The sequence below is a fragment of the Thamnophis elegans genome, chromosome Z, assembly GCF_009769535.1.
Source record: "Thamnophis elegans isolate rThaEle1 chromosome Z, rThaEle1.pri, whole genome shotgun sequence".
Lineage (NCBI taxonomy): Eukaryota > Metazoa > Chordata > Lepidosauria > Squamata > Colubridae > Thamnophis > Thamnophis elegans.
Genome location: NC_045558.1, coordinates 29,716,886 through 29,727,068, shown reverse-complemented (window position 1 = coordinate 29,727,068; position 10,183 = coordinate 29,716,886).

The following is a 10,183-nucleotide window of genomic DNA, read 5'->3' as shown; positions in this document are numbered from 1 at the left end:
TATAGGCAAACCAAAAGTCCGTTCCCGCAACTTCCAGGTTGCCCATAGGGCCATTTCTATCCTTCCAGAAGCTTCAGGAAAGCCTCCTGAAGGTGAAAAACAGCCCTACGGGCAACCTGGAAGTCCATTCCAAAACTTCCGGGTTGCCTATAGAGCTGTTTTTCTTCCCACTGGAGGCTTCATAGCATCCTGAATCCTCCGGAGGGAGAAAACCGGCCCTACAAGCAACCTGGAAATTTGGGAACTGACTTCCAGGTTGCCAGTAGGGCCATTTTTTGCCTTCAGGGGGCTGCACTGAAGCCTCTGGGGGGAGAAAAAGGTCCCTACAGGCAACCCGGAAGTTGCGGGAACTGATTTTTGGTTTGCCCATAGGGCCATTTTTCTCTCTCTGGAGGCTTTAGGAAGCTTGAAGGCTTTGGAGGGCAAAAAACGGCCCTGTGGGTAAACCAGATGTCTGTTCCTAAACTTCCAGGTTGCCCATAGGGCTGTTTATCACCCTCTGGAGCCTTCAGGGAAGCCCTCTGAAGCCTCTGGAGGGCCGTTCTCCCCAGGCACCTAGGAAGTCTCTGGAGCCTGGGGAGGGAGAAAAACGGGTCCATCATGCGCCAAAAGCAGGGGGAGGGTGGGAGTTGCGTATGCATGCATGCATGGAGGGGTTGCGCACATAGAATTATGGGTGTGGGCATGCCCGTGCATGAACCCCCTGCGCTCTCCCTGCTTTTGGCACGTGATAGGAAAAAGGTTAGCCATCACTGAGTTAGTCTAACTTTATCAAATCTTAATCAACAAGGTTGATTGCTTTTATTATATTAAAAATCTAAATATTAATAGGGTGCGGAAAATATAAGAAAAAAATATAGAGCTAAATTGTTATATCCTTGCTGATGCAATCCTATAGAGCAGGGATTCAAATTCAAGGCCCGGGGGCTGGATCCCCCCCCCCAGGTCCTTAAATCTGCATGCAGCCCTACTGAGCTTCATTTTCATTGGCATACGGCTGCAGGAGGCTGTTGCAGCCAAAAATGGAGCTTGCAAGGACCATGCGCAGCCCTCCTGAACTCCATTTTTACTGACAGAGGTTTGCAGGAGGTCGTCGCAGCTGAAAACAAAGCTTGTGAGTCCATTTTCACTGGCAGAGCGCTTGAGCCACACAGGCATCCCTGACACAATTGTCGTTGATATGATTGTGCCATTCTGGCCACACCCATATTGTCCCCCTGAAGTCAAACACAACCCTGATGCGGCCTTCAATGAAATTGAGTTTGACACCCCTGCTATAGAGTATGTATTTATTCAGAATTCAATATTATCTCTCAAAAATAAGCATTTTTTTTGTTGCATGGAATCTGGTGGGAAAAGGTCAAACACTACAGCAAGAAATTATATTTCCTAGAGTGATATCTGCAGTTTTGATATATAAAATCAAGATTATCTATTGTTTATATGCACTATACACTACATATAAACAATCATCAGAACTTCTATTGCATCATGGCAACCCTATCTTTACATTTTTGACCAAGCCCTGTACATACTTCTGGAATCAAATGGAAACTTAACGTCTTCTAATATTTACTTATGAATGTACACACAAAGCACCTTAATTGCAAACAGACTTTGAGGCAGACAACACTATTTTATTTTATTTTTTCTTTTTTGGAATTAGATTTGCCTTCTCAATACCTTTTCAAAAGTTCTCTATAGTGGCAATTTTGAAACCAGTATGCATATAAAATATTTCTATAGCATTTATATTCTGTTTGTTTTGCTAAGACAAATAAAGATTTCTTCTCCCACATATAAATAATCAGCCATACTTGTAGATCTAGCCCAGTTATGTGCAAAAGTAAGATAGATTAAAATTATAAATGCCAGAAGGTTTGTGCAGGAGTAATTAAAACCATGTTTGTCTTGTACCAATGTATTTAACAAAATGAAAACAAAATAAATCATTCTAACAAATGGACAGACTAGCTTATCTAAGCTGAAAGGGAGAACTGAAGCCAGAAGTTATTTTAATAAATGGGAAAAATAGTTCCCATGCATAGTACATTTTGGATTTATCTCAGGAGTAATATAATTATTTCCAATTTTAAATATACATGCAAATGCAGTTGTTTTACAGAATTTACACTATGATATGAACTTATATCAATCCTTGACATTCCAGTATTATTGATTGGCCGGGGGGGGGGGAGTTCCTGGAGAAATATCTCATTTTCTCCAGGCATAATTTTATGCAAAACCTCAGCACAAAGCTGTAGGTATGAAACAGAACAACAGAACAATGCTTCCTACAATCCTGTCCACAGTAAAACCTGCCACTTGTTAATAGTATGACTCCACTTTCAAACAAGTAAAATACAACAAGTGTTTACAAGCACAGAATTATCCTTGATAGGAGAGACAATTCTAAAACAAACTGTTCAGATTTCTAAAGGGTGACCCTGCAATCCGGAGGGGGGGAATCAAATATCATTTAATTAAATATTTGTTTTATCTATGCCTCACGTTTTATGGACTGGTCATTGACTATAATAAAGAACCTATTTACTTAACCTATCCATATATCTACTATTTAATTTACTTAGTACATTCCAGGAATAGAGTGTTCGAATATTCCACATCAGAACTGTTTTTAATAGTTGCTCACATAAATATGTCATATAGTAGTTGTTTCCAAAATATTATGCTGAAGCTGCCTGTGCCACACTCATCTGAATCTGTTCAGACGATCTGTAGCATTATGAGTATTCCTTGATTTACAGCCATAGCTGGCACCAGAATTTCCCTTGCTAAGCAAGGCACTTTAATTATTTTACAACCATTTTTGCTGCAGTTGTTAAGTGAATCATGTCGCTGTTAAGTAAATCTGGTTTTCCTCACAAATGGTGATCACATGACTCTGAGATGGTGCCAGTTGCCAAGTGCTTGAATTTTGCCATATGATCATGAGGATCTGTAACAGCTGTAAGTGTTTTAAGACAACTCATAAATCACTTCTTTCAGTGCTGTTTAGCATTGAAGAGTTGCTAAACGTATGGTTGCAAATCAAGGACTTCCTGAAATATACAGAAATTGGCTGTAAGCTTGGGGTTGTTGTCTATTCGGATAAAATACATAAAGGGACATCTCTGGAACGAAACTGAATAACAACTTGAGAAAAACAGTATTAACCCTGCATCTGTTGTCAGTAGCAAGACTATTGTCAACATCTCAAGTGTAATTCAAAAACCTGCACAGTAATTCACCTGGGAATAAAACTCCATCCCCATTTTCCAATCATTGGATTAATTTACAATCTATATTAAGTACATACTGTACTTTTCTTCGTCTAAAAGAACAATTATTATAACTTACTATTCAGTTCCTAAATTACATTCTTTTTTTGAGCTTCGTTGCCTTCTCTTTTCAAAATGTGCACTTATGTATTCATTTAAATTTAAGATTTAGAGATTGCTCAACTCAAATATGTCATTCTGGGTGGCTCTACGGCCAGGATAACATCCATGGCATATGGATTGGGGAAGGCCTAAATTCAGGATTCTGTCTGGCTTCTGATTTGTTCTCTTCCCATCCATATGACTTAGTAGAGCAGATATAGTTCCAGAGAAGTAGAGACCAACCCTGCCACAATTTGCAAATAGCCAAGTCCCAAAGATCCAGGGAAATTAAACTAATTAAATGCAGGCAACCATCTCTCTTATTTCATGACAACTAAATTCAGATATGCCTCTTCTTCCCAAAATCAAATTATTAAAGTATGTTCTCCTCTTCTATACCTTGTTGAAAGCTAGAAGACATGTTGGTGTACTAAAAATCCAAAACAACAGTACTAATGGGCAGAACCAGGGGTGGGCTGCTACGAGCTTGCCCAGATTCAGGAGAACCCATAGCTAACGTTATGGCCAGTTCAGAGAACCTGCAAATCCCACCCCTGGCTGGATCCCCCCCCCTTTTTTTAGATGTTCCACTTTTCCTGAAGAAAGCCAAAGCTATGGCCGGCGACATTATGACTTCACAACAAGGCAGGTCTTTGAATGAGAGATCAGAAGCAAGATGAGTTCTCACGCCAATGAGGAAAAAGTTCCAAGTTTCTTAAACCAAATGAAAAAAACAACAACATTTAAGCTAAATTGGTGGTGATGGGATTCTGGGGAGCAGGAGATGGGTAATGAGATACTGCTTATATCTGCATCTACATTGCTTTGATTATATGATCAAATTAAGACTTTTCTACCCCTGACTGCTAAAAAGGATACCTGGGAATATATTTTATATACTGGCGATCTGTTTCAGGTTGTTCAGGAGGAAAATCTGTATACAGTGTATAAAATAATCATTAAATATGATTTTAAAATATTAGGCAATCTTTTTTATGCATGTGGGTCTTTCTCTTGAGGAAACATGCCATAGAATTGCTTTGGTAGAGATGTGTCTAGTTTGAATTGTTCACTAGAAATCAACTGCTGGATGTTTTTTTAAATTAAAAGAATGCTTTTCAGTATAGCATCTCCCAATTCATCATTTCTGCATTATTAACTATTCAGAATTATGTGAGTGACAACAATCACATGAAAATGGTGAATCAGATATTCCATTTTCAGAGCCTATGCTGAGGTATAAGCTTGTTTTTAAGAAACAGTACGAGAAGCAAATCTAACCTACATAATGTTTACCCTCTGGAAAATTCAACGTGGCCAAAATAATCTTTTTAATTAATTTCCTTAGAATGTTTTTTTTTCAAAAGCAGAACAATTGTATTTCATTTTTCTAATATAATTTTCTATTTCCATTTTCTAATGTATTCATTGTAATGAATATTATGTTCCATATTTTCTTTAAAAATTTCAGTTTATGCATTTGCATTAATATAATTAAAACATTTAAATGAATTTCTTTTTATTAGATGTTTACTTTCCAATGTAATAGAATCTCTCCAATTACATTTCCGTGACAATCCAGTGCAGTAAATTGGTCTGAAAGATAGCAGGTAGCCTAGACTGATAAGAATCCATGATTGATCATGGACTTAAATTCCAGTCTTTAATGGTAACATAATATGTAACCCTTTAAAACACATTTCATTTTTGGCTACCTTTCTTTTGCATGCCTGTGTCCAGGCTAGCAATAAAGTACGGGTATGAGTGAAAACAAATACATAGGTATTGGAGTCTGTTCTTGTGCATGTTTGTTCTAAGTCCTGCTGAATTTAGATGCTTCTCCCTAGTCAACTAACTAATACACAGTAGGTGTTGCTTTCCTCACATGAGAATCAGTATTTGATTTTCCATGTTGGAATAAACAATAGCTGCTATTTTCTATAACCCATTCTTTACACTGGGGACTACTTGTGATCTTCTCAAGTTAATTAAGATGCAGTTGAATAAGATTCCAGATCACTAAGATGTGAACATCTGTTTTACCATCAGGTGAGTTTTAAAACATCCTGAACACCAAAACTTTCATGGTCTAAGATTCAATTATCATGTGAGCTATTGGTTCATGAACACATAGAAGAGGTTCACATGTTGTATTCTATAGTCTATTATTTAAACTTGCTTTGCTGAATATGTACAACATATTCAATTATAGTTTACAAAACAAAATTTGTAAGCTTTCATGCAAACACTAAGCCAACATTTTAAGTGGATAAATGTTAAGGACAAAACAGGGTATTGGGGATTGGAGAAAATATCAGGGACACAGATATAGTTGTCTCACATAGAAACAGATAGGAGATTCTGGGTAGCCTCTTATAAAAGAAGGAAACTCACTCATTCATAAACAAGCTCCTTCTTCTAATCTAATTACTGGAAGCTGAATCTTGGGGGACCTTGGACTCAGACTATTCCTGGTAAAAACTAGGCAATGCACAATAAAACAGAATTAAACGATATGATAGATGAGAAATGTTCTGTACCATACTTTTTGGCTGGCAGAGGCATGGACTGTTCTCTTGAGTTTTAGTTTATGCAGTAGCTCCAACACCAAGGCTAAAGATGGGGGATTACAGTTCTATAATCATACAGGAACCAATAGCCTGTTATTGGTTTTGAGTCTCCATATATATACAGTATATGGTGTCAAGTTAAGACTGCTGTTGTGTAACAATTGTCCTGCTGCTTAGCAATGGCTCTGCACAAGTGGATGTCATCTCAGGGCTAGTGCTGGGGTCCCTGTGGCTTTTGTCCCCAGGAGACTTCTATCTCCATGCCTTGGGGAAGAAGCCTGGGTTATCTCATGATTTTATTGCCTCTAAAATACCCAAGAACTTGTTTAAAAATGCTTATAGCTCCAAAAGCAAATATATGCTGGACCTTGGATCAGATTTAATCTGAATTTGAAGAATATTGGCAAATATCTTTTGGCTCTATTGCGATCTGTTGCTTGCCAAACTGGAGATTATGTATTCCCTGGATCTCTTTCATGACAATAGAGCCATTATGATGGTCTGCCTGAGACCCCTGATGGATCTGGATAATTTCAAGAGGATACTTAAGAATTTTTCTGATAATCTGATGGATATTTCTATCCCATACTGGTGGCTCTCTACTATACAGAGATTGCCTGAAAGGATAGCTTGAGCTTATGCTATCGGGGTTTCTTCCCAGCTGCTGATTCTATGTTTCTGTCTGGAACTACTGGAGATGAAGTAAGCAAAAAAAAAGACATGATGATACCTGCCATGAAGTGGCAGTGAAGCTTCTTTGGAAGGCACAGACTAAGATCCATGTTTCAACTGTGTTACAACTCTCTAACCTCCTATTTATTATATAATCCTCTACTCAGCATGTCCTAGTTATAAAAATCACCATATACCTAGCAATATAAAGTCATCACAGATTTATGGAGTAATAAATAAATAGCCTTGGTAAAACCATAGAATACTGCATCCAATTTTGGTCACCGCGCTATAAAAGAGATGTTGAGACTCTAGAAAGAGTGCAGAGAAGAGCAACAGTTGATTAGGGGACTGGAGGTTAAAACATATGAAGAATGGTTACAGGAACTGGGCATGGCTAGACTAGTGGAGAGAAGGACCAGGAGAGAGATGATAGCAGTATTCCAATACTTGCCCTATCCCATGTGCATCACTCAAAATCCAGCAGTGACTTATGAGGCTTTGTTCTATTATTTTCAGTTGCAGTTTAATTAGCCTGGGAGGTGCTTCATTGTACCCAGCATATAAAATTGTTTATACAAAAATAGCCCCTATTATCCACACATTTATGAAAACTCAAATGCCTGTTTCCATTGGAGGGGAAATGTAAAATAAAAGAGAGGTAAAAATAAACAAATATTTACCGAATGTTTAAGAAGTCTTACTAGATTGAAGAAACAGACTAAGGACCTGTAAAGAGAAGGCAGAAAAGAGCAGAGCAGAAGATGAATTTTAGGACAAAAGGATGAATTGTTGTGAACCTGGAAGCTGTCAAGGTGGGAGAAACTGGACTGAATGATATGAAACAGAAGGAAGGAGTATAAATCCTTCCATTCCCTTCTGAAGAAGCTTCTTGGATGAGAAGTGAAATATTTTCAAAGGAAAAAAAAAGGAAGTCTAGTTGCCTCCTGAAAAAAGCACCTTTGGGACAACTATGAATTGGATGACAGGGAATATCTACAGACATATGAAACAGAACAAAAATTAAATATCATCATTAGACTGAGTCATGATTCATGGTTTAATTATGGTTAGTTGAATAAGCTGCAATAGCTGAATTTTTAAACACAGTAGGCCAGAGATGTAAAACAGATAAGTTGAGGACCACTTACAACCTTTAACAATCACCTTGTGGAACTACCAAGTAGGTAGGGCAGTTTTTTTCACACTTTTTATAGTATGCAACTTCTGATTCCCAGTTCCCCGCCATCAAAGCCCAACTGTGATGGTGGAATGAACAGTATAAGCCTGTTATACTGGTTAATATGGCTCTGACCAAGAGAAAGACCTGGCAATCTACTCCAGTTTTTACTGCCAAAATATTTTATGGATTGACTCAAAAATATGGTACTGAACAATGAATCCCCCTACCAGGGAGGTCAATAAAACTAGAGAGGAAGAGCAAAGGGACTATCAAGGTAGCAGGAGCATTCGTGATGCGAATGGGGTAAATTCTAATGGCCCCATAGACATTGACACAGCTCCTAGTGGAAACGTTCTCTCCTCCACTGTTCAAAGATCTTCAAATTAGGAAGATGGAATATAAATGGTATCTAGGAAAGATGAACATTGTTAAGAATGAAGCGCTCAACGCAAATATACTAGTCATTATCTGAGCCATGATGGCACAGTGATTAGAATGCAGTATTGCAGGCTAATTCTGCTCACCTGCAGTTTGATCCTGCTCGAGTTTGAATCAGCCTTCCACCCTTCCAAGGTTGGTAAAATGAGGACCCAGATTGTTGGGGCAATATGCTAATTCTGTAAACCACTTAGAGAGGGCTATAAAGCACTATGAAGTGGTATGTAAGCTGAAGTGCTGCAATTGTTATTGCTATCAATGAAGTTCATTTGACTGGCTGTGGCTTCTGCAATCTGATGGCCACATCATATACTACTCTGGTAGAGGAATGGGTTTCATACTGCATAAACAAGTGGGCAGAACCATATAACATTTTTGAACATTTAGTGATATAATAATGGCAATATCAGAGGTGGGTTGCTCCCAGTTCAGCCCGGATCAGGTGAACCGATAGTATCGGCGGTAGGAGGCTCCAACCTCTGCAAGCACGGGAGCAAATGCGCCCAAACTAGTAGTAAACAAATTGGAAACCCATCACTAGGCAATATGTATCAATGAAAAATCTCACACCATGACAACTCCACCAGTTTATGCTCCCAATTTTTCAATTGCTACTTATGCCTGCAAAATTTGGATTCTAAAAAAAGCAGATAGGAGAATATGGATGCCTTTGAATTGTGATGCTGGAGGTGACTGTTATGCATCCAATGGATTGCAAAAATGACAAACAAGGAAATCTTAGACCAAATCTCACCAAAAATATCACTTGAAGTTAAGATCTCTAAACACAGGCAAATACTTTTGGTTATGTCATGAGAGCTGACTCACTCAAAAACCCAATTATGTTGGGAGAGATCAGTGGAAAAAGGAGAAGGGGCCATCCTAGTATCTGTTGCCTGGACACTAGAATGATGACACTGGGATGACAATAGTGGATCTGAAGAACCCAGTGCAAGACAGAGGGCATGGAGAATGCTGATCCATAGAGTGGCCAAAGGTTTCACATGACTGAATGGTTGATGATAATGATAATTAGTATTTTCAAAGCAGGTACAAACAGTCATGATACAAAACACAAATAATAGATTAAAACTGTATAAATGAGGGACTTTCAGGAAGAAGACTATTTCAGAATGAAGTGACACCATTGAACTGCCTATGTCTGAAAACTTAGTGATTAACCCACACATAATTATGAAGGTGATTGGTCAAGAACGTTGGTCCCAAATTGTTTCAAGCCATCTGTATCAAGAACAAAACTTTAAAACTAGATACTCATTGATGGCCAATTCAGCAACATAAGCTAACAGGTGTTCCACTCAGAATCTAGGTTATGGGTGCCAAACTCAAGGCCCCAGAGCCGGAACTGACCCGCAGGGTACTTGGATCTGGCCCATGGGGCTGCCCTCAAAACAGTGAAGGATCAGCTGGCAGTGCCTTTGCCACCAAAAATGGAGCTTGGGAGGGCTGCGCACTGTCCTCCCGAGATCCATTTACATGGGCAGAGGGTTGCAGGAGGCTGTCACAGCCAAAAATGGAGCACAGGAGTCCATTTTTGCTGGCAGAGTGCTCAGGCCACCACAGGTGCCCCTAACACGAGTGATGTGAAGCTAGCCACGTCAACATTGACCAAATCTATCCCGGCTCCCTGAGGTTGAACACAGCCCTGGTGCAGCCCTCAATGAAATTGAGTTTGACACACCTGATCTAAGTGAATATTTTGCATCAGATATAACAGCTAGACCAGAGGTGAAATCTAGCAGGTTCTGAAGAACCGGTAGCAGAAATTTTGAGTAGTTCAGAGAACCGGCAAATGCTACCTCTGGCTGGCTCCAGAGGGCGGGGGGGGAATGGAGATTTTGCAGTATCCTTCCCCTGCCACGCCCACCAAGCCACACCCACCAAGCAATAGCAGTAGACTTAGCAGTAGACTTATA